The 27,046-nt window shown below is 35.6% G+C and overlaps 1 pseudogene; it reads left to right on the top strand.

The window, feature by feature from the left end:
- Positions 1-767: 767 nt before the first annotated feature.
- On the top strand, positions 768-4,341 carry LOC143610995 (ubiquitin carboxyl-terminal hydrolase 17-like; annotated as a pseudogene).
- The last annotated feature ends 22,705 nt before the right edge of the window (positions 4,342-27,046 follow it).

The following is a 27,046-nucleotide window of genomic DNA, read 5'->3' as shown; positions in this document are numbered from 1 at the left end:
GCAACGGTTTAGTCCTTGCTTGGTAACCAATGTCCATTTATATAGATTGGTTGAGCCCTTTCTTTATGGTTTGATGATTGTATATGTGATATGGCTTAATTGTTTATTCTCACATGATCAGTTTGCATCTTTCTTTATTTACTATATATTATTATTGTTGTGTCTTAAACTGGTGTTTTACACACTCAACATGTGTTGTTGACAAATATTATATTTTATACGCATATGTAGGTTATCGTAGAAATTCAATGCAGGTTGGTGAAGACCTAGTGAAGAATTTAAGTTAGAGAATAATTAATCAAGATCATTTGGGATATAAGTTGTAATGTTGTATGATTATGGATTATGTATTTGTTTATATTTGATTTATTTGAAAACTTAATTTAATTAATAGATATTGTCCTTTTAATAATGCATGATAGTAACATTTGAAAAGCTGTGAACGATCAGTTCGCGCCCCGGCATTTCCGTCGTAGATTGGGGTGTGACATCCTTCATATAACATCGTAAACATATATAATAAAACAATAAAAACAGGACAGACGGGAAAAGAACCAACTTACAGAATTTATAAATTAAAAACATGATTTATAATAAGTACTAGAATGAAATATATGTATAAAAATATTTTTATTCAGTTACTGTTGTAATAAATAATAAATAAATAAATATTTTTAATGTAATGATTTGGAAATCCCGGGTACCCAAAATAAGGTGAGCAGTTAGATTGATCTATCACTACTACGGAGTTGAAACTATACAATAGCATGAAGTCGATTGTCAGTTCCAAATATCTTTCAGGTAAGTAATTGTAATAACCCCCTCTCATAAAATAAAATAAAAATAATTTTCTTTTATAAACAGAGTTTTAAAATTTAGTATAACTATATATTTTTACATAATAACCCCCTCCCACTTCCAAACCCAGAATTTCTTCTTGAGGTCGAAAAACAATATTAGAGAACTGGTTTTCTATCCTTTTTTTTAAACAAACCATCTTCATATCATATCGTATCAAACTATGATAAAAAAAAGTATATCATAACATTAAAGAAAAGGACACAAAACAACACGTAAATTCGATGATCAACTTTTAATGACTGATAGAGATCATCTTTATCTTTATATAAGTCACTAAATAATAACATGTGCATAAGATCTTCTTCTTCTTCTTCTTCTTCTTCTTCTTCTTCTCAGGTCTAAATGTTTTTTTTAACCAAGAAGTTGAGTTACATAGTCTATTATCTAAATAATCTTAATTAACTAAAAAGATTACGGCGTGACTGTTATTCTGATATGTTTGTTGATAAACATGGACTTGGACCAGCATATCTTGCCTTAGATTGTTATTTGATCATTTTGGGTATATTATTGTGTTGTTAAATTATTTAGTGTAAACAATGGCATATAATTGTTTAAATATTTTTCCAAACTTCTTAGATATCGGTCAATGCTTACAATATGACGCGATTCACTTATTAAATTGAGATTCTCATACTCATATGCCTAGCTCTTGTAACATATATGTTTAACAGAGAGGAAGTCTTGTTCACTAGAGAGGAAGTCATAAGAATGAATGCGCTCCTTATGTCACTATGAAGCCTGTTAAAGATGCTTCATGCAGTGTTTTGAAGCAAGAATATGGTGAAGATTCTAACAACGCCTTTAACAACTGATAAGTGATAACCAACCCGAAATTGGATCCATCTTTCAGTCAACTTCTGAATAATCATCATCAGAGGAGTATTCAACCTTCTATACCAATATCAGATCCTCCATTGAAGCTTCTTCTGCCAGTTCAGTGGATTCTGATGTTTCCTCTGGAAACTTCATGACAATAAAATCGTCTACTGGTAAAGCCTGTAAATGAAGAACATTTTCTAAGCTGAAACAACTTAATTTCTGGAAGTGGTAGAAATGGATAGAAAACATTATTGCTCAAGTCAAACTCTCTAAGCTGTCTCGTCACTCTTCACAAAGAACCTAGAGTGAGACATCACATAATTACAGCTACAAGGTATCGCCATATTGGACTGGAACATAGTCAATATACAGTTATATTGTACACTTTTCAAATATGAAGTCAGCACTTACTAATTGATATCTAACAGGGTCTCTTTTCATATGAAACGTTTGTCAAGCTTTACAACTGGTAACATGTTGAACTGCAGCCTTTTGGCCTTACAAATAGTGGAAATAGGTTGAAGGAACACCAATCTAACCCCAATGGAGTTAGGCTTGTATCTCAACTGAGTATTGTAGGAATTGATCGGTCCTTATGAGCTGTTACTGATTCAACCTGCAACACTGAACACCTTGAGAAGGATTGGTCCAGCTGTCATCCTCAATAGAGCCTTCTATTCCAATGGTTGAGCACGTTTAAGGTTTCTGATTGGGTGTAATGGCCGGTGTACGGATGCAGGTGTCATCTGACGGTACCGCGATGGCGTCATGTGATTGGTTTAACGGGCAATCGTGGTCATTGGGGGAATCTTGGGCTGTGATTGGCTTCTACGTTATTTGTCACGCGCTGCTTTGTCTATTATGCACAACGTGTCTTCCACATAACTTGTTGAGTTAGGATTTAATAAGGACCTTTCCTGCTGGTGATTCTATCACTCACCCTGCGAATGGCCTTCTATATTCCGTGGTTAGCAGGCTTCGACTGTTACCTTTTGAACTCTTAGCGATTTGCGGGTTGGTCTATGACCCTACCTCCACATAGGTAGAATTTTTGTTCATAATGTATGCACCAAAAGGCCAATATTATCTACCTTTATCTGACTTAATAATTTGCAGCTGTTATGCTAATGTTGTGCTTCAGTGTCTGACATACACATCGCCTTTATGTGCTTATCTTCTTCAAGGACTCCACTCAAAAGCATGTAAGTTATTACAATAACTTTCTTAATGGACTATATATAGAATATCAATTTGACTTTTATGCCTTGTTGTCATCTAATTTAGGTGACAAGAGAGACCAGTGTTTCACATGTGAATTTAAGGTCTTGTTTTGAAGGCGAAAAATGGGAATTTTTCACTTTCACCAGTTCACATACTTTCTCAAATCAAAAACATCGGAAGCAGTCTTGGCCTTGGGAAACAAGAAGATTCACACGAGCTTCTAAGGTGCAGCGACTAGTTTTTACTTTTTTATATTTTTTATAACTATCTTGACTTTCAAGTGTTGTTATAGGTATGCTATTGATACTTTGCAATCATTTTGCTTAAAGGAAGCGGGAACGAACAAAACCAACTCTTAAATGAAGAGACGACTTTAATTGAACTTACATTTGGTGGTTATCTAAGGTCTAAGGTAATAACATTGTGGTCACTAGAAAAAAAATCAAAATAAGAGTGTTTTAACTTCCAAACTTGCTAGTAGTTTTTGATACGTAGATAAAAGTGTATGAAATGTGGAGGCAAATCGGACTGACTCGAGCAATGATGGATCTCACGGTAGAAATAAAAGGCAGTATAGATACTTTCGAAGACCCTTTGGGTGAATTTACATGTTTTTGATTTTGTTATTCTGTCACATTTTAAGGTGCAAATCCTTTGAAAATGTCAAAAAGACGTTGGACTGGTCGAGGCTTCAAACGTTCTTACCATTAAGCTGTTTCAGGTAATTTAATTATTATTATTTTTTTTTTCAAAAACGATTCTAAACCTTTTTTTACGCGAATGATTTCAGTCTGATAAAATTGGAAACTCAACAAATCGATTCATTTACCAGAGATATTAAACATGACACCATACGTCATGAGTGGGACTAGCGACAAGTCACCGGTTTACATGTAGTATGGAGTGGTGGTCCATGGTCCATGTGGATACAATGAACGCCACTTTTTCGGGTCATTACCTGTGTTATGTTATGAACATGGAGAATCAATGGTTCAAATTTGATGACAAGATCCACTTTTTAGTTTTGTGTTTTTAAGTGACACGGTGTTTCTTAAACTTTTGTGCTTGTTATGGATAATATTAGGTGAAAGAGGTGGATGTAAAGAGCATCTTGACAAAAAAAAAGCATATATATATATGCTTCTCTAAGGCATGGTCTCACTTTTTTGATCTTATAATTTATGCAGTAAGTTAACATATGAACGTAGGTGTTTAACACGGGGTTTGTCAAAAAATACAAAATGGTAACATCAATATCTCACTTGACTCGACCGTGGAACGTTAATAATGATCATCGGGCCAATCGACACCGGACCCTTGAAGAGGAATCATCTTCGAGTGATAGTTCTGGAAGCTTCTCGGAATCCTGTTCTTGTAGCATGGTGGGTAGTGGCATTGAAGACCAGATGATCATGGGACTGGGAACATGAGTGCTAACTAAGTTTGCGGTCAATAACTTGAGTAAGTTGTGGTGGTGGCAGCGTTAGTGGGTGTCTGTATGTATTAAACTGGTGTTTACAAGGCTTCAACAAATTGTCACTCTCTTCCCTTTTGTCTGTATTATATATAATACATACTAGTTTATATGCCCGTGTGTTACACGGGTTGAGAAAATGTTTTTTCGTAAACATATTAATAACAATATATAACAAAATGTGTAAAATTTATAAAAATCAATTTCACATATAACCATAAAATTCAATTATAAATATATTGTGTTAAGAGATATAGGTTCCAGTTTTCATTTACTAATTTCTAAACACCTTTGTATAGAGAGTATGATGCTTGTATTTAAAGATTTTTTGCATCAAATAATCCATTTTGACCTTTGAATCGGGTGACAAAAATGTTTCAAAGATATTATCATTTATTCATTTACAAAATTGCATCATAATTAGTATGGTTAACGATTTGAAAAATATTTAACTTTAAATATGAAGGAGATAAAGTAAACATAATAAGTTAATTTATGTTATTTATGTGCTTAATTTAAATTTCCTATGAAGTTTAGAAATCATTTTTTTTTTCATATAAGATTGTCAAAGACAAAATCGAGAATGTTTATGAAAAACTAAAAAAATTTGGGCAAAATTTTTAACAAAAACGTCATATTAAATTTTGAATTACTAATTATAGGCATGATACAAAATATTATCAAAATTGAAACAAAAAACTATATTACAGTGTATTATGAAAAATAAAAGAAAAACAATCAACAATATAATAATCAATAAAACTTTGATCGCAATAAAATCTTCTTTAACCAAATAACTCATCCTAAATGAATATAGGGGTGACACGTGTCAGAACCTGTTTTCAATCTTACACACAGGTTGAAAAAAAAATTAACACATTAATATTAATTAATATAATCTATGAAAAACTAAAATTAAAATAGCATATAACCAAATAACTTAAATATGTGAATACAATTAAAGATAAATAATAAGTGCATAAAGTTATGTTTTAAATTGTTACAAAATGTTCAAATGAGAGTCAACCTCTAGTGTAAACAAATGAAACAACGCTAAATTGGCATTGAAAGTGATCATAATGTTTTCCCATAAAAGTTTACAAACTTGACAATTCACATTAATAAAAAGGGACTTAAAAAGAGCGTCGTCGAAAACCCGTGTATCAATTCAACTTTAGCAATTGACTTCTTCCTAATATAAGGATTCAACATCATCTGCATTTAATCAGGTTGATATAAATAACAATAACATAATCTTGATGTGACAAATAAACACCCAAATTCATTAAAAAAAGAGAAAATTAGTAATGGAATTGAAGCTAACATATGCCTATCTTTTAATACCTGACTTCAAAACCTATAGATAATCATTTTTATGTGTCAGCTTAGTTACTGAATGGTTTATAGTTAAAAAGTATTATTAGATTAAAAAAACCTTAAATTGCAAAATAAAAAAAATCTATGTCTCAAGACAATTTATTTGCTCTATTTCTCATACAAAGAGGGAAAAGAATCTTGATAGATGGAGTACACCTTAATTCTTAGATTTTTAGAATAAGATTTTTAAGTATGATAAAACGAAAAGCTAACAAATTTAATTAACAAAGCAAATAGGTAACATGAAAATCTCAAATATCTATGAATCAAAGTTCTGATAAGTAATAAAAAATGTACTGCAACATAGAAAACAAAAGAGATAAATGTAAATAAAACTTAAAACAAAAATAAAAAATCAAATAAGAAAATAAACATATAAGATACATTGGGGTCAGAAAAAATAATTTTAAACCATATTTTTATTAATATAATGTATGAAAATTTATAAGTCAAATTTATATGTAAGCAAGTAACTTATGCAAAACGGATTAGTTAAAAAATATAATGTAAACAACTACACAATGTGAAATAATTCAAATATTTTAATAAACGAATATAAAGATGTATTATAATGTTGAATTTGAAGGTATTATGAATATGTAAAAGTTTCTTTGTATACATGAATATAAACATTCAGTTCTTTGTATACATGAATATAAACATTCAAAATTATATATGTATGTATATAGAAATACACACACATGAACATTCAGGAAATATAACATAAACATCAAACTAGCACTCCATGAAATCATGACCCAACCAAAATTATATTTTTACAAAACCAAAGATTACCATGGGTCGACAATAAACGTTTATAAGTCGGTGAAGACCAAAATACCATCATCACTGAGAAAACGAAAGCTGATAATCACCATAGTGGATGTCAATGGTGGAGATGAAGTCTTTTCAACCGGCTAAAGCAAGCCGCTTTATGCATATTAACATAGTAGTTGGTACAAAATCTTGTTAGTCCAAATAAGTATGTAGGCTTGCACACAAACTAAACAAACATGAACCGGGTTGAAATAATTATTTTAAAACATTTCTCTATATATTAAGTCAAGTTTCAAACCTAAGATTTCAAGTATCCCAAGCTTTAACCATCACCTCCATGTCATTAGACCAAAAGATCAATTTCTTTAATTAATTTTCGGTATCATAATGCATTCACTGTGTGACATTGACATGTATCATTTTGCATCTATTGCAAAGTTGTGAAACGATTCTTAAGTGATTATGACACAGTTACACCAAAGAAGAGACTAAATATAACAGCAACAACTAATTCAATGCATGTTCATTATTAATTTCATAATTATGAAATTGTCCATGCAATTGAAGTTAATTACCATGCCATGCTAGGAGGTTTACAAAACAAAAGATGAACACTCAGATGCATGATGAGAAGAAAAAGAAAGAATAGAACACTCATAAACAATATAACAATTCACGTTCATTATATAAACAAATTTAATAACTTTAACCTCAAGAGCGAGTGGGAACCAAGAACGATGATCATATATGTTATGCATCATCGGTTTTGTCAAACTATGAATAGCAATTTTCTAATAAAGGCAAGTGTTATTTTTGTGGCTCTAGCATTGATTGAACTTCAATGATGGATCTTGGTGGTTCTAAGTCTTTATCTTGAAGTGCAACACCAATTACTTTCTTCATTTGTGATGCAAATGTGACACCCAAAATCTGCAAATCAAGATGTATTACAAATAAGCACATGTACAATATAATGTACTTATTTTAAATAAAGAATAATACAAATGGAGCTACTTACAGATACATCAAGTGTTCACCCCTTGTACACTAATTTGTTTTCTTTTATGTTCTTAAGAAAACTCAAAAGATCCTGCAACAACATAACTTACATATCAATTTACTAAACACTGTATTTAAAATGAAAATATGTGATATCAATTAAAAATGTTACTTGCACTAAAAACAAAGAAAAATATGTTTATCTGCAACAGACCATGCCTCCCATTTTTATTGTCAATCAGTAGGTAGATACTGCCACAACACAAATATACTAACAGGTTAAAATTGGTTTTACTAGAAACAATTATTCTTTATTACATATGTCGACTAAGTTTGTGGGTCAATTCACGCATTGTCTATATTCTATTAGACAAAGGCTTGTAAATGAATTGAAAGAATACAAGAATGTTCATGTTCGTTCATTTAACTTTAAACAAACATGAACAAATATTTGTGTTCATGTTCGTTTGTTTAAAAAATGAATATGTCCATGTTTGCTTATACATGTTCATTTGTTTAAAAACTAAACGAACATATATGAACAAACGTAAACGAACATCAAACAAACATATAAAACATTTACTTCATCCAAAAATTGCGTATGAAGTTGTTAAAAAGTACATGATTCATCCAAAATAATGCACATATTAAGTAATATAATTTATAAAAATTGTGTAGACTGTAAAATAAAAAAATAAAAAGACATGCGTGTTGTAGGACCTGCAGGAATGTCTTCACAACTAGCTTATTTTCTTTCTTAACCTTTTGCTTGCCTCCAAGGACAGATTCCAATACCAACAATTATAAACAAACAGGTTAAGGTTAAAATTAAATTCAATTTTGGAGCTTGTAAAGTTGTGATTCAATTAGATTCATGTAAAGTAAACCAACCTAAATGTTGTGTCATAAATGAAAAATTGGCACACACATGTTCGGTGTCAATATGAAAAATGGACCATACCAACCTAAACATGAACACTTGTAATATCCCGAATTTTGTAACGATAAATCAAAGAGGTTTATGATTTAAAAACGAGTGTTAATATTTAATTAATATTAAATATAGAAAGAATCATGGACTTTGGTAATTAAATGGATTAAGATGGTGGGATGGGCCTTAGGTCCATGGGCTTTAAGGGATATAAATACCCCTTAAACCATCCTAAAACCCTAATTTCTCATTCCATCTTTCCATAATCCCTACACACACCCAAAACACACACACAACCCGAACCAAGATCCGAAGGCGAAAACCCGAGCTTGTTGGTGCTGGAACGTCGTGACAAACCAAACCAATATCAAGACTTTACCATGTTCATAGTTCAACTCGTTTAAGGTACGTTATAATTAGGAATCGTTCGTTTAGGTTCGGTTTTGTTTGGAAATTCATATATCTGTTTTAGTAGGTTAACAACGAATCCAACACAACAAATCCTACTAAAATCCGTTAACGTTTGATAGTTTTATTGATAACCTAAAGGAACCCGTAATATGAATTTATAAATCGCACCCCTTGAACATGAATGTTAGGCCGTTTTGAGGGTTAGGGTTTGTAGGCGCTTGGATTCCGAATCCATTGATACCTATATCGAGTTATTTGGTTAAGAAACGAAGATGATTATGGGCGGATTAAGAACGAACAGTGGCTGCAGCTGGACAACTTCGTCGCAGCTAAGTTCGCTAAGGTTAACTTCGCCCACTAATAACTTCGCTTCTGTTTAACTTCGCCAAGCAAGTTCGCTACAGCAAGTTCGCCTGGTTAACTTCGCTGCTGGTTAAGTTCGTTTACCGACATGTTCGCCTAATGATCAAGTTCGCCAGATGATTAAGTTCGCTTGATGACTAAGTTCGCTTAATGATTAAGTTCGCTTAATGACTAAGTTCGCTTAATGATTAAGTTCGCTTAATAACTAAGTACGCTTAATGATTAAGTTCGCTTGATGATTAAGTTCGCTTAATGATTAAGTACGCTTAATGTTAAGTTCGCTTAAAATGCTAAGTAAAAGCAATCCAATACTAGACCACGAATTAGGCTTAATTCACTGTAACGAATGAGAAGGTGAATAAAATAATAACTTAAAATCCTAATGGAAAATGTGTTAAGAGAGTTAATGGAAATAAAATTTTTCCAAGCTGACCTGGCAGCTTAACCCCAGCCAGGGACTCTGCCCCTTGGACCCTGCTAGGGGTTGCCGCCCATAGAACCCCGCTGCCAGGGGCGTTGCCCCGGGACCCCCATTCGTTGTGGGTAATAATTGAACTAGAAAGACGATATGGGTAGTGATAGTTAATTGATACGTGTAATTATTATACAATTAGTCGTGCACTACTCAAGAAAGAAGTAACCATTAACGGAAGAAGTAACCGGGTTCAGTTAGTTATAGCCCCACTCCTTGTTATGTTTTTCGGGGCTGTGTACATACTCGATGTGTTTAGTTAATACACTTACCTTAAGTGGTAAGTGAATGCCATTAATGATATATGTGATAGATATGAATGATTGACTGTCGGTACGCGAACAATCTTCGGATATTGCGCGTACTGTCAGGTTGTAAATGAAGATCCGAATGTTATATATGATGATGTATGATCGTTATAAATGAATGCTTGGCGGGGCCTGAACGATCTTCGGATATTGCACGTACCGACAAGGAGTATGATTGTTAATTGAATGATGTGAGGAACGCCTGGAGTGTTCGTATGCTATGATGTGTTTATTGTATATGTGAAGTAAGTGTATGTAGGTACAGGAATGGTACGTGAGTTCTATGTCTGACGTAGTAAGTTAGGATGGCAAATCCCTCTAACTTCTGTTGGACATCGACTTGGCAGGTAATGGCGTAGTTAAGGACTGTGGGCCTTATACGTGATATAGATTATAGATGTAAACGTAGATAGGGACAGTGGGCCTTATACGTGTTGTAGGTATGGACGTCAACGTAGATAAGGACTGCGGACCTTATACGTATTGTAAATAGGCGTCAGCACATGAAAGGACTGTGGACCTTATACGTGCTATATTTGTGTTGTGGTAGCATAGGGGAGGACTGTGGACCTCGTACGTGCTATGGTTTAGGTTTCAACATAGGGAAGGACTGAGGACCTTGTACGTGTTGTTATAATAGGATGGTACAGGTAAGGACTGCGGACCTTGCACGTACCATAACTTGTGAACATAGGTAAGGACTGCGGACCTTTTACGTGTTCGTGACCTTGAGTACAGGTATAGACGGCGCACTTTGAACTTACTCTCGGTAGTCTAAGGTTAATGATTGTAGATATGTATGTATGTATGGTAGTTGGGTAATTGACTAAGTATGGATATGTATCTTCGGGTATGTATGTATATATGATATACGCATGTATTGTGTGTTGCCTGATTAACTAGAACTCACTCAGCGTAGCTGACTTTTAGTATGCACGCAGGTATACATGTTTATCGAGAAAGCATAAGGATGACACATGGCATGGATTGAGCGGCTGGAATCTGAAGATAGAAGAAATGATGTTTTAAATATGTGGTTTTACATTATGGTTTTAAAGGAAAGATTGAATGTTTCGTAATAAATGTTTGATGTTTTATATTCCGCGAAAGGTTTTAATAAACTCTGATTTGTAGAACTGTGTTTATGAGTAAATCCGACAATAAAGTGTTAGTCCCGGTGCTGATCGATACGAGATCCGCACGAGGTCTAGGAGTGCGGAATCCTCCTAGACTCGTATATGGTGTATAGACGAAGAACACAAACACGTACACGATCAAATACACAAACAAATACAAGAATGGATAATCAAATCTGCAGATTCATATAATAATAAAACACGTTACATACCGTAACATAAACAGAAACACGACTGACCCGAGGTGAGCTCTACCTCGGGTCGTCTCACACGACTCTCACTCTCTTGCTCTCTCTTGACACTCAAACTGTAACACACACTCTCTGAATTACTGGATTCACTCTGCATAACCTAACACGACACATGTATATATAGACAATCTTCACGGGCTTGGGCTTCAGTAGGCGAAGTTGTTCATAACTTCGCCTAGGGCGAAGTTGTGATAACTTCGCCTAAGGCAGAAGTTGTTACAACTTCGCCGTTGGCGAAGTTGTTATAACTTCGCCTAGGCGAAGTTGTGCTAACTTCGCCTGTGACGATCCGCTGGTCAGAATTGCATAGCGACGGTCACAGAATGCACCAACAGTCTCCCCTTTGACCGTTGCTCTCAATTCTAACAAACACGAAAGATCATCTGTTACAAAACATGCACTAACAGACTCCCCCTTGGCTCATGATCTTCTGTTTTGTTCATCAACCAGCCGTGTCTGAATCTGTCCTGTAGCTTCACAAATCTACCAATCACCCAGCGTCTTCCATATCAGATCTCCCCTTCAGTGTAAGCTTCTCCGACTATAACGATTGAGGTCTTTGAAATGCATGCATCCTCGTGCCAATAGATCATCTCAACCAATCACGTGAGTCCATCTGACTTCACCAACACATGAAGTTGGGCTTCCTCCACAACTTCACCAACTCGTCGGCATACGATAAGGTTTAATCTTCAACTACTCAACATCAGGTGATCAATTTCATCACAAAACCACCTTGACAGAATCTAACACATGACCATTAATTAATCCGAAGCATCTTCAATCACCAGGGATAACAATCAAGAACATAGAGACTTTAATTCCCGGTTAAATCCAACTTGTTCCAGAATCTTCACTCGTGTAAATAAGCATCACGTTTCAGGATCCAATTCTCGAACGCCTTGAAAATAACATAAATAATATGCTCTGACCGCAATCCAGTAATGACGAAAACCTTCAGTTCAATTTGACTTTCTTCGGTTGGTCAACCACGAACAACAACAATTTCATTGCCCACAAACACCCGAATATGTGTCAATATCCAGTTTCAAACAATATCCCATTCACAACCTCAACTCCAAATCCAGAGTTGACACGTATTTGTTCACACGTAAGACCAAGAGATAACAAGATCACTCGTTGACGGAACAACATCTTTGGTCTCACAATAATCGTGTACACCCGGCCATACAGACGAAAACTCCAAACAATAATTTTTTTTTTTTTTTTTTTTTTTTTTTTTTTTTTTTTTTTTAACTTCACCTGGCCATAACTTCGTCTGGCCATAACTTCGCCTGTTCATAACTTCGCCTGGCCATAACTTCGCCTGTTCATAACTTCGCCTGTTCATAACTTCGCCTGGCCATAACTTCGCCTGGCCATAACTTCGCCTAAACCCTAAAATTTAAGCGACAACTTCGCCTGAACCCAATAACTTCGCCTGCGGCGGCTGTTCGGCCGAAAACGCACAGAAACGTGCCAGAAACACCAAAAACGCAGATCTCGAACCATAGCGTAAGAGCCTAAGGCTCTGATACCACTTGTTAGTCCCGGTGCTGATCGATACGAGATCCGCACGAGGTCTAGGAGTGCGGAATCCTCCTAGACTCGTATATGGTGTATAGACGAAGAACACAAACACGTACACGATCAAATACACAAACAAATACAAGAATGGATAATCAAATCTGCAGATTCATATAATAATAAAACACGTTACATACCGTAACATAAACAGAAACACGACTGACCCGAGGTGAGCTCTACCTCGGGTCGTCTCACACGACTCTCACTCTCTTGCTCTCTCTTGACACTCAAACTGTAACACACACTCTCTGAATTACTGGATTCACTCTGCATAACCTAACACGACACATGTATATATAGACAATCTTCACGGGCTTGGGCTTCAGTAGGCGAAGTTGTTCATAACTTCGCCTAGGGCGAAGTTGTGATAACTTCGCCTAAGGCAGAAGTTGTTACAACTTCGCCGTTGGCGAAGTTGTTATAACTTCGCCTAGGCGAAGTTGTGCTAACTTCGCCTGTGACGATCCGCTGGTCAGAATTGCATAGCGACGGTCACAGAATGCACCAACATAAAGTAAGGCACCGGGAACGGGGCCTTACAAGTTGGTATCAGAGCATAAGTTCGGGAGAATTTAGCATCCTACATGCTTAGACTCGAACAGAAAATGGTACTTAAGTAATAAAATAAAGAAGATGCCAGTTCAATATAGCCATATGTCACTCAAGCAAGCTCAGTAACGGTAAAGTATGTTAAATGATGAATAACGATGTTCGCCTAATTGTTAGAGGAAGGATACATGCAGGTTAGGGATAGGATTTCTTGATTGTTTGATTTATTAACTATTTAAAAGTAGAAACTAGCACAAGTGAAATCACAAAGGGAAGTATGTAGAACGTGAGGAGTAATGCAAATAGTTAATTACACTTGATCAACCTCATTAACTACTTACTTTACGAACCATGGCTAAATAATTCCTAGAGTGATAACATTTGTGTTTCCTTATAGGAGGCGAATGGCGGGAGCAAGAAGGTTTTTTGGTAAGGGAGGTCACACTGGACGCCCTTGTGGGCCACGTGTTGTCCGGGAACCTTCTGAAGAACCAGTTACTACCACGAGGAAGAAGAAAGGTGAAACTCTGCAATGACCAAGCACGATGAAGGGTATCAACTGGATCCCGTTGTTCAAGCCGCCATTTCTCTAGCTGTAGCTGCTACAATGAAGACATTGCGTCCTGGAAAGTCTGCCAAAGGACATGCAAGGACCACTGAGAGGACAGGAAAGACCAGTGAGAAAGGTGATGGCAATGAAGGAGGAGCGAAAGGAACCAAACGATCTGCAAATGTCGGGGAGCATGCAGGGAGGAAGACACAGAAGAGTGCAAACAAGGAAACATGCAAAGTGTGCAGAAAGATGCACGGTGGTGAGTGCAAATGGGGTAAGGGTACCAACGTTTGTCCTAAATGTGGTAAAGCTCATGGTGGAGAGTGTAGGTTTGGATTGAATGCTTGTTACAAGGGTGGGGAGGTGGGGCATTATGCTCTAGAATGCACTGCAAGGCCTGCGTGTTACAAATGCGGTAAAACTAGTCACACGGCAAGGGAGTGCAAGGGAATGGAGGCGAGATGCACGAAATGGATATGAGCATAGGCCAAGGGAAAACTGCGGAGATAAGAGCTTGATGATGGAATAATTGTTTTGAGAGTAGTTAAATTTTGTTTTAAGTATGATTACCTAAGAACTTGTTCTGTGTTAAGGTTTAAAACTTATGCTTATCTATGACGTGTAATATATTGAGTTTGACTATGAATGATTATTTATGTTATGATAAACTGTCGTACTAGGCAATGGTGTTGAATGGTAAGATGGGTATCGTACTAGACACCGTTTGTGTTTTTCCTTTTAGAATACGATGGCTGGAGCTAGAGAAATTGCTGGAACTGGATGTCGCACTGGGCGTCATGCAGGACTCGTCTTGTCCATCAACCCTCGGTAGAAGCAGCTTCCAACACTGGAGACGAAGGAAGCACAGCTGGAGGAAACCCGAGAAACAACGAAAGGGTTCAACTTAACCCTGCGATTCAGGCAGCCATTGTTCAGGCTGTAGCCGCTGCTGTGAAGAACCAGAATCCCGAGGGATCTGCTGAAGCCATGGGAGAACTGCTGAAGGGTCAGGGGGAAACGGTAAGAAAGATGGTGAGGGAGAGAATGGTGACTCGGGTGAAGCTGGTTATGTGAAAGCTGATGATGGAAAGAAAGGCCGAGGTGGGTGTAACTACAAGTCCTTCAAGGGCTGTGACCCGCCGAAGCTAACTGGTTTGGGAGACGCGATCGCTACTCTCCAATGGATAACCGCAATGGACAAGATTATCCGAATTAGCGAGTGCCGTCCCGACCAAGCAGTGGTTTATGCCACTCAGTCATTTGAAGATGAGGCTATGTTCTGGTGGGAAACGGTGGAACAAAGGAAGACCCGAGGAGAGATTGTGGCAATGAGGTGGAAGGACCTAAAGGAGTTGGTGATGAAAAGGTTCTGTGTTGATGGTGTGGTTGAGAGGACCGAGATGAAATTTCTGAATCGGAAGGCGGGAAAGATGACACACCGCGAGTATACTACTGAATTCAGCCGACTATCTAGGTTGGTGCCTGACATGGTTGACACTGAGGCTAAGAGAATCAAATGTTATGTGAGGGGATTGCCACAAAAAGTCCGCACGCTAGTCAGGGCAAATAAACCTGAAACTTTTGACTTGGCTCGAGCTTGCAGAAGTGGTTTATGCTGACCTGGCTAAGGACGATGTGGTGGTGGAGGAAGGGAAGGAGAAGAAATGGGCTACCTCTGCAAAGCGGTCTGGCGATATGGTGACAACAACTGGTGAGTGGAAGGCTAAGGTTGGAAACAAGAATGCATGTAAGACGTGTGGGCAAGTGCACCAGGGAGAAAGCAAGACTGGGACAGACAGGTGCTATCGGTGTGGAAAGAGTGGACATTACTCTCGAGAATGCCCTGATCGTCCGAAGTGCTTCAAATGCGGAAGAGCTAACCACATGGCTAGGGATTGCAAGGAATCAGAGGCAGGAGGTGCGAAGGGGGTAAGGACTTAGGACAATTGCAGGGAGGAGCACTCGACGAAGGAATAATTGCTTATGCAATAGCTTTGTTAAGTTTAACTTATGTTTGATCTATGAATGACTGGACGCGTGTTTCTTTTTATGTACTTAATTCAAAGTTTAGACCGGTGTTTATTGATTATGTTACAAATTGTCTTGGATGCATGTCGGTTATGATAAATAGTTATGTTGTGTTAGAGCGTCATCTTAGGCGTTGGCATTATTATATAAAACAAGGTTCCTTGGGAAGACAAGACTTGAGACATCGAGAACCTCATGGACAAGCTACCTTAACAGCTAAAACACATGATCACCACTCGATGACTGCAAGTCAGGAGTAAGAAGTATAACCTAGGAAGCAAGGCGATTCAATAAGGTGTGCGAATATAGGAAGTTTTCCTTTTACAAGAAATAAGTTAGGTTTCGGGGACGAAACCTCTTTAAGGAGGGTAGACTAACATCCCGAATTTTGTAACAATAAATCAAAGAGGTTTATGATTTAAAAATGAGTGTTAATATTTAATTAATATTAAATATAGAAAGAATCATGGACTTGGGTAATTAAATGGATTAAGATGGTGGGATGGGCCTTAGGTCCATGGGCTTTAAGGGATATAAATACCCCTTAAACCATCCTAAAACCCTAACTTCTCATTCTATCTTTCCATAATCCCTACACACACCCAAAACACACACACAACCCGAACAAAGACACGAAGGCGAAAACCCGAGCTTGTTCGTGCTGGAAAGTCGTGACAAACCAAACCAATATCAAGACTTTACCATGTTCATAGTTCGACTCATTTAAGGTACGTATAATTAGAAATCGTTGGTATTAGGTTCGGTTTTGTTTGGATATTCATATATCTGTTTTAGTAGGTTAACAACGAATCCAACACAACAAATCCTACTAAAATCGGTTATAGGTTTATTGATAACCTAAAGGAACCCGTAATATGAATGTATAAATCGCACCCCTTGAACATAAAAGCTTGGCCGTTTTGAGGGTTAGGGTTTGTAGGCGCTTGGATTCCGAATCCATTGATACCTAAATCGAGTTATTTGGTTAAGAAACGAAGATGATTATGGGCGGATTAAGAACAAACAGTGGCTGCAGCAGGGCAACTTCGTCGCAGCTAAGTTCGCTAAGGTTAACTTCGCCCACTAATAACTTCGCTTCTGTTTAACTTCGCCAAGCAAGTTCGCTACAGCAAGTTCGCCTGGTTAACTTTGCTGCTGGTTAAGTTCGTTTACCGACATGTTCGCCTAATGATCAAGTTCGCCAGATGATTAAGTTCGCTTGATGACTAAGTTCGCTTAATGATTAAGTTCGCTTAATAACTAAGTTTGCTTAATGATTAAGTTCGCTTAATAACTAAGTACGCTTAATGATTAAGTTCGCTTGATGATTAAGTACGCTTAATGTTAAGTTCGCTTAAAATGCTAAGTAAAAGCAATCCAGTACTAGACAACGAATCGGGCTAAATAATTAGGCTTAATTCACTGTAACGAATAAGAAGATGAATAAAATATTAACTTAAAATCCTAATGGAAAATGTGTTAAGACAGTTAATGGAAATAAAATTTTTACATTAACCCCAGCCAGGGACTCTGCCCCTTGGACCCTGCTAGGGGCTGCTGCCCCTAGAACCCCGCTGCCAGGGGCGCTGCCCCCGGACCCCCGTTCGTTGTGGGTAATAATTGAACTAGAAAGACGATATGGGTAATGATAGTTAATTGATACGTGTAATTATTATACAGTTAGTCGTGCACTACTCAAGAAAGAAGTAACCATTAACGAAAGAAGTAACCGGGTTCAGGTGAGTTATAGCCCCACTCCCTGTTATGTGTTTCGGGGTTGTGTGCATACTCGATATGTTTAGTTAATACACTTACCTTAAGTGGTAAGTGAATGCCATATATGATATATGTGATAGATATGAATGATTGACTGTCGGTACGCGAACGATCTTCGGATATTGTGTGTACTGTCAGGTTGTAAATGAAGATCCGAATGTTATATATGGATGATGTATGATCGTTATAAATGAATGCTTGGCTGGGCGTGAACGATCTTCGGATATTGCACGTACCGACAAGGAGCATGATTGTTAATTGAATGATGTGAGGAACGCCTGGAGTGTTCTTATGCTATGATGTGTTTATTGTATATACGAAGTAAGTGTATGCAGGTACAGGAATGGTACGTGAGTTCTACGTTTGACGTAGTAAGTTAGGATGGCAAATCCCTCTAACTTCTGTTGGACATCGACTTGGCAGGTGATGGCGTAATTAAGGACTGTGGGCCTTATACGTGATATAGATTATAGATGTAAACGTAGATTGGGACAGTGGGCCTTATACGTGTTGTAGGTATGGACGTCAACGTAGATAAGGACTGCGGACCTTATACGTATTGAAGATAGGCGTCAGCACAGGAAAGGACTGTGGACCTTATTCGTTCTATATTTGTGTTGTGGTAGCATAGGGGAGGACTGTGGACCTCGTACGTGCTATGGTTTAGGTTTCAACATAGGGAATGACTGAGGACCTTGTACGTGTTGTTATAATAGGATGGTACAGGGAAGGACTGCGGACCTTGCACGTACCATAACTTTTGAACATAGGTAAGGACTGCGGACCTTTACGTGTTCGTGACCTTGAGTACAGGTATAGACGGCGGACTTTGAACGTACCCTCGATAGTCTGAGGTTAATGATTGTAGATATGTATGTATGTATGTATGGCAGTAGGGTAATTGACTAAGTATGGATATGTATCTTCGGGTATGTATGTATATATGATATACGTATGTATTGTGTGTCTCCTGATTAACTAGAACTCACTCAGCGTAGCTGACTTTTAGTATGCACGCAGGTATACATGTTTATCGAGAAGGCATGAGGATGACACATGGCATGGATTGAGCGGCTGGCATCTGAAGATAGAAGAAATGATGTTTTAAATATGTGGTTTTACGTTATGGTTTTAAAGGAAAGGTTGAATGTTTCGTAATAAATGTTTGATGTTTTATATTCCGCGAAAGGTTTTAATAAACTCTGATTTGTAGAACTGTGTTTATGAGTAAATCCGACGCTAAAGTAAGGCACCGGAAACAGGGCCTTACAACACTCCTTAACTCAGACCTAACCAAAATTTTAATAAGTAAGAACCATGACCAAATTTGTAAGTGTTCATGTCTAAGCTGAATATATGACCCAACCAAAACTTGACTCAATCTATATGAACAAAATGCATAGTGCACATAAAATGTCAACCTCAATACGGAGGGTACTTGTCACCTTCACCATTACCGGACCGCAACTTGTTATAAACCGACCAGTTTCCTGCAAAAGTAGTTCACCTTGTGCATAAAAGGATGTTTCCAGATTTAATATCACAATAAAATCTAATACCAAATACATAAATCATTGAAGGAGGCACAAATAATAATGGGTGAAAAAAATATATACTACATTTATAACAATTTTTAAAAGTAAGCTGCTTTGAGAATAGCGGCACATAGCTCAATAATAATCCACACAATCGATTTAGCGTTAAAAGCTCATACCTGATGTAAAATCACAAACAAAACCAAAACCATTAACACCATACAAAAGTTGACATTTCTTATTGAAATTTATGGGTTTGTCTCAATAGTATGAAAGACACATCTTCATTGTATATAAGTTAACAAAGATTTATCATATACATAACTTTACGGAAAAACTTAGTGTACTTGCTCAAGCAGACTTTGATTTATTATTAATTTGTTAATATTAATGTTATTATTTATAATTATTTTTATTATTATTATTATTATTAAATTTGCTCACAATAAACCAAAAGAATGCATTTTTCATATGTTTTAAGTCAATCTCTGCTCCTATATGCTACTGTATCTGCAATAACTTGATACAGTCTATCATTTATTACTACAAACCTGTTGTTTTCTTGTAACCTATTATTCTTTGCTGCTTATTATGTGAGAATTAAGTTGTAACTTAATTGAAGACAAAATGGTATGTTTAATTTGATTATTGCATATATACAAGTGATAAAACACATATTCTAGAATAAAAAAACCCTAATCGAAAGATGTTACATACGATTAGAGGGAAAGGATTATCCGACTGTAGATAGATCTTTACCTGCAGCGATAAATCAAACACTAAGAGGGGAGAGATTAGCACAATGGAGTATAGTGGAAACACATCCTATCAAAACATAATAAAAAAATGAACTTATGAAAATACGGATCGAAAAAAGATCATTAAACACAAGATGAAAGATAGCAAAATTAGGGCAAACGAGACGAAGAAAAAACCTGTATATGATGAACGATTGAAGAACAACAGTAAATCCACCCACCGGACATCTAAACTGAACTGAGATTCACCGCCTTTTAAAGAATCCGGTGACCTGATTTTCTGATAATAAAGAAAAGTGGAAGGGAGTGAAACAATGAAAAGGACAGTAGTTTGTTGTTGAACCTTAGAAAGGAGATATAGGGTTTCTTATGAGAGCGGCAAATCTATATTTTAAAATTTGAATTCTTGATATCCTCAAAAAATTTGAAAGAGATTCTTCCAAATGAAGATTTTGAAAGAGGAGGCGTGGATAGTCTCTTTAGTGAACACGTTAGTAAATAGAATGTGGGGCTGACACGTGTCCCAAATGCATGTGGTGGTGACACGTGTCAGAACCTGTTTTCATTGATTATAAATAGAGATAGAGATATGGTATAACATGCTAAATTAGTGTATATACAAGATTTTGTGGAAAAAGTTATGTAATCTACCATTATTAATGTATGAGTTACAAGTTATAATAGCGTGTTCCAGATATTGTATTGCCTCACTTTTTTTATCACTAGCTTAACCTTTTGGGTTTTACTTCAAACCATGTCCATAATGCTTGTTTATGTGAAATGTACGTTCTTTAGCTTATGAATAATATTGTAGTATAACCGTTTGTATACAACTATGGTGTTTAACTACTCCTGAAATTTTAATAGGATTTACCTTTTATGCTGATATTGACATCCATTGCATAATCATCTAGACTTGGGCATAAAACCAAGACCTAACCCGAAATTACCAGATTCTTTGTACAAACAAGGTTTTAGTTTCTCAAAATAATCGTATCTGTATCTGGAACTGAACAGGACCCACAAAACTGGCCCACCTCTACCCAGTTAAAACCCAGACCCGACCTGGCCAAATTAATCCCGGCAAAATCGGTCGAAATCCCGTCAAAATCCCGGCCATTCCCGAAACCGGTTCCTACTTAATTCGGCTCTTGACTTTGTTGACCAAACTCGAAATTGGTTCCTACCCGGTTCTAGTTCAAAAAGAACTCGGTTTGTGCTCCCTTACAATCATCTTTACCGACCCCTAGATGTCCATTACTTTAAGGGATATTTGTTGTTGAAACTTTACCGATAACATCGGGTGCCTTTTTCATTGTACATAAGGTAACATATAACAACATTTATGATTTCTATCTCTGACCTCTAATAGAGTTATTATACACTTCTTGAAGTTAAATAATTCTTTTCCTTTAATTGATTTATGCTTGTAACCCCACCCCCTAACGCATTTTATAAAACCTATTTGCATCTCTAACGCTACCCTAAATTTTAATAGAGTTATCAGTTTAATCATTTTAATTTTAATTTTTTACAAGCATTTTTTCTTTTATCTTCTTTTATACTTCATATTTCTCATTAAAAGTGTCATGGTTTGAAAAACACAAAGTTTAAGGTATATTGAATGGTTACTTCTTTTGCTTCCCAAATAACAATAATGCCTTTGAAATGAGTCCATAAATATTGTTTATTAATATTAGTTGTGTATTTAAGGGTAAATTTGGAAATTATCTAATAAATTTTGAAAGTTAACATTTATAATTGAACAAACAAAAAAAAGAAATATGGACACTTTTAAAAGGAATGTGAGAGTATATGTTTAATTATTAATTTTTTATCTAACATTGCCTAAATTTTAATTAATTTCAGTTTAGTAATTTTTCATTTTCTTTTTCTAACAGATAATTTTCAGTTATCTTCTTTTTTATACCTTTAATATTATTTTAAATTCTTTTTTATTTAACTTATTATAATAAAAGCTAACTTTCAAACTTTAGACGTATTTAATTAATCGTGTGGCTTGCTTATTTTTACCGTTGATTCGGCTAATCCATCGATAGCTAACATATACATTCTCACTAGCACCTCCTATAACCTCATCACAAAACGCAAGGTCTGTTACTAGATTTATATTAGACAGAGCAAAGTTAAGGTATTAATTAGGGATGAGATCGATACTGTACCCGTACTTGTACCCAAACCTATACCCAAAAATACACTTACCGAAAACTAGTAAATCTAGGTACCCATACCCGAATTTTATGGTACGGGTACGGGGAACTTTATGCACGGTACTCGCTTACCATTTTTTTTCTTTTTTTTCAAAAAACTCTCACTAAGCTTAGTATCGATATCGGTACGATACCGACAGTCAGTTATCTATAATACCAAAACCAAAACCGTAATATCACACCCAAAACATAATACCAAAACTAAAAATGAAAAAAATCAACCATAATATAAATCCATTTATGATGGCTGTTACTAGTTATTGATTGGAAGAAGAAAAGAACTAGGCTTTGTTTGGTTTGCTTAGAACTGTTAGTACTAAATATTTTGATTATTAATAGTTTTGACCCCCCCCCCCCCCTCAAGCCTTGAGGATATCTCAATGAAAACACGGTTAGCATTATGAGTTTTGGAAACCTAATAAAAACCCCTACTTATTCCTAATGTGTACCGAGTACCGGTAATACTCGTACCTATACCCGAAAGTACGTGTATCTAAAATTTGTAAATCTAGGTACCCGTACCAAATAGACGGGTGCAGGTATGACATTTGGGGAAGAAGTCTCATCCCTGGTGTTAATCATTGAACCCGAACACAACTAATATTATTTGTTCGTATCAAATAAAACAATCCTAACTTAGAAGCACTTAAATCTGCAACCCGAACTAGGTATGTTTCACCAATTTATCTAAACGAGTAAAACCGGTTGATGTGTTTTTATGATATAAATGAGTTGTAATCAATTTGTAGCATGCTAAGCAAATGTCACACCCCAACCTACGGCGGAACAGGTCGGGGCGCGACATTGATTGTATCTAGCTTAGAAGACACTAACTAAAATACACGTATCAATATCTAAATTATTCATTCATATATCAAGATTTAAAAGCACAAACATTGTCTCAAAAGAAATACCGTTACATTTAAATATTCGAAACATAAATAACTTAAAATAAAAGTGTTCTTCATTCATCATGCAACCTATGGTTTCATCTAACTTCCAATACTTGAATCATCCGATAAAGCTACCTGCGTCATGCGTGAAAATATATATTTTTGTCAACATAAAGTTGAGCAAGTAAACCACAGTTTTTTAGTATGTATAATAATAAAAGGCAATTCCACGCAATAATTGTAAAATCACTACAACTAGTATAACAATAAATAAAAGTTGTCTTTTCACTCGAATCATATTGATAACAAGCTAATTCAACGGCGTATGATCATACTAATGAGGATGACGTACCAAACAACATAAAATAAACACATAGTCATATTCGCACATAACTACTAATCCAGCAATTACAATTATGCATATAACGGAATTGTAGTGAAAACAATAAGTTAATTTTTGAACGCATAACTCCCCCTAAATTGTAAAGCGGTAAAATGGTGGATGTGAATTTACTTACCTTTAATGAGTGATAAACGAGGATGAGATAATAAAAGAAAAGGCTAGGATGGAAAACGATCAAGCTCCTCGAGGTTTGCCGACAATTAATCCTAATTGTTAACGATAAAGAGAGTTAAATATAGTAATAACGAAATATTAAGGATCTATGACGAGTTTTGGGTCTCTATGAGATTATTAATATGTAACTAGTCTTATTATCATCATCGTACGGTTGTTGTATTTTATTAACGTTTTAATTATTACTATTATTATTATTAGTATCTAATTATCATTATTATTAATTATTTTTGATAAATAAGATAAATATTATCTAATATATATAAATTAACGTGGAGTTTTAAAAGAAGATTTATTCTGAACAAATTAAGTTCGGTTTATCAAAATATTGTATTATGTGTAGTAAATGTAAAAAATTTGATTAAAAATGTTTTAAAAATATAAAGCTATAAAAACCGGGTTTCATGAGATTCGAGGTTTGGTTTCGAAAAAAATTAACATTTATTAGTTGATATTATGAGTAATATTAAATATATTAATGGAAAAGGTAATTAAGAAAATAAAATATGCCAAACCGTGTCCAGGGGGTCGAACCAGCGCCTGGCTGGTTCTGAGTGTCTTAAACAAACGCGCACCAGCCGTTGGGCTGGTTCCTTAACGTGTTGAAAGAAATAGATTTCGTAAATCATAAACAGGTAGTTCCAAGAACACCCCCAAATCCAACGAACCCTAGATCTGGGTTTGTTCAATTCGTTCAAAGTTGATTCAATTAGAGTTAGGGCTTTTGTTTGTTGATTAAAAACGACCATAGAGCTAAGTTTAATTACCGTAAATGATGGTGTAAGGTGTGAGAATGGCCGATTAGGGTTGCGGCTCGAGTTTGATCTCAAATATGATATTAGCGAACCTGTGTGTCGTAAATAGGTTAGGGTTACGATTTGCGCTGGTTTAAGGAGTGTGTATGCATGATTAATTGAATTTTAAACGGGTTTATATAGGGTTTTAGAGACGAGGCTAGCCACGGTTCGTTATGATATGTTAGCTGTCAATCATAACTGGTTTCCATGTTTGGAGTGTCGGTGTGACGCTTATAAGGTAGGCTAACGATTTGGTAAGGTCAATTGGATTAATTATGCCCGAAAATTAAGGTTCAACAAAGGGGGGGGGGGTGGGTGCGACGTCGATGGAAGAGAGGGAGGAAGAAGAGGGAAAGAAAATTGAATAATAATTGCAGTTTGGTCCTCGGTCTATGGTTGGTAGTTCAAAAGTATATTAAAGTTAGTTAATGGGTTAATTTTGTACATGAAACGTAGTTATAATCAAATAAAAATAAATAAATAAAATATTAAACAATGACGAACTTTATTGATAAAATACCCGAACCCGAACCCAGGTCGGGTAATGATTACAAAACCGAAAGGGAACGGAAAACCGAAATGTTACAGGAGATTGGAGTGTTGTATTAGATTGATGGTTCCACCTGCTTATTTAAATGGACTGGCGTATCTATAGGCTTAACTAAATGTGTAAAATATGTATACTGGAAGACAACTCTTTTAGTAAAGTTGTCAATTTAAACCCGACTCATTTATCAAATATGAACCTAGAATCGCGGAAGAAATTGCTACAATGTGCTTGAAAGTGGTATATTGGTCACCAACTTTAAAACCGACCTTATGTTGCAAATGATCACACCACACCGCAAAATAAGTAAATTCATGTTGTGAAACCATCCTAGCCACTATCGACACGATTGTTTTAAAGATTTTATTGATCAGGAACTTTTTGGTTGACTGCCGACATAGGGTAACACCTCACATTTGTGGTGCTACAATGTGCTTTAATAATGATAAAATAGTAATTTGGTTTATTCTTCTTGACTAGAATACATGTTTTTAATATTTGCTAACCGTTATAACTAAGATAAAATTTGAATAACATGATTTAAACTATACAACATAATGGGATGGATCAATGAGAACTCAGATTTATGAACTTTTAAAAATTAATATGGACCATTTTTTTATCAACCTTAAAATCTAAAATATAAATATAAATGATATAATGATATCTATTGAATAGTTTCTCTTTTGAACTAATTAATTAATTATTTTTTCTTCTCTAGTAAGATTGCTGTGACATATATTTGTTTCGACGAAATCCATATTGCAATTTACGGCGACATGTATATGTGTATTTTTCAACAACATGCACATACGTATTTCTATATTGAGGACCTTCTACGTCAAAAGATAATTATATTTTGTTCGATATCTTAACACAGGAAATATGATGATACATATATTTCCTGTGGCTTCTACAAAAATTTGAACTTTAAATGCACTAATATTTTCAATTTGGTTGCACGTCTTATGACACCTTCGGCCTTTCCAATTTTAAATTTATCATCATTGTCTTTTATAGTTGGAGGCAATTGTTGAAATGGGGATTCATGGACGACCAAGTCATCAGTAAATGCCAAGGGATGAAAAGCTTTTCTTTTCAGACCTGAATCTACTAGGACAAGGAACACCATTAGTCTTGTTGTCACACCCCGAACAAAGGCGGCGGAACATGTTTGGGTGCAACGGATTGCCCGAATACACAAGACACTATTAAAGTGACAATATTTAACAACTCATTTAATTTCAAAAAATCATAACGTCACATAACAATATTCATACGATAGTTCATAACAATATATAGCAAATCAAATATATTGTTCATTTTTTCTAATATCCTAACGGTTTTTGATAGTGTTTTCTCCATGTCTCGAATCAACCAAGAGTCAAACCTATAACATTGAATAAAATAAAGTTTATCAACACAAAGGTTGGTGAGCAATTCATAGTTTTGAACAAATATATATATATAACAGGAAAATTCCATAACTTGTATACGAAACAATAAATAATAGCAATAATTTGGATAAATGAGATCGCTAATAAGAATACATTAGCGACACCGTCTATAAGAGAATACCAAATAGATTCGGATTTCATGTGCAATCGTTAATAAGAATAGATTAACGACACCGTCTATAAGAGAATACCAAATAGATTCGGATTTCATATGAGATCGTTAATAAGAATACATTAATGACACCGTCTATAAGAGAATACCAAATAGATTCGGATTTTATGACTCAACCAACCAAAAGTGGTAAACACATTAGCATATAAGCATGTAAGCATAGAACACCAAATCGAGCATTTA

The sequence above is a fragment of the Bidens hawaiensis genome, unplaced genomic scaffold (assembly GCF_021521415.1).
Source record: "Bidens hawaiensis isolate Kalapana, Puna unplaced genomic scaffold, B.hawaiensis_p1.1 tig00028821_1, whole genome shotgun sequence".
Taxonomy (NCBI): domain Eukaryota; kingdom Viridiplantae; phylum Streptophyta; class Magnoliopsida; order Asterales; family Asteraceae; genus Bidens; species Bidens hawaiensis.
Note: the sequence above shows the minus strand (reverse complement) of the source record. Positions and strands in the feature narration are given on the sequence as shown.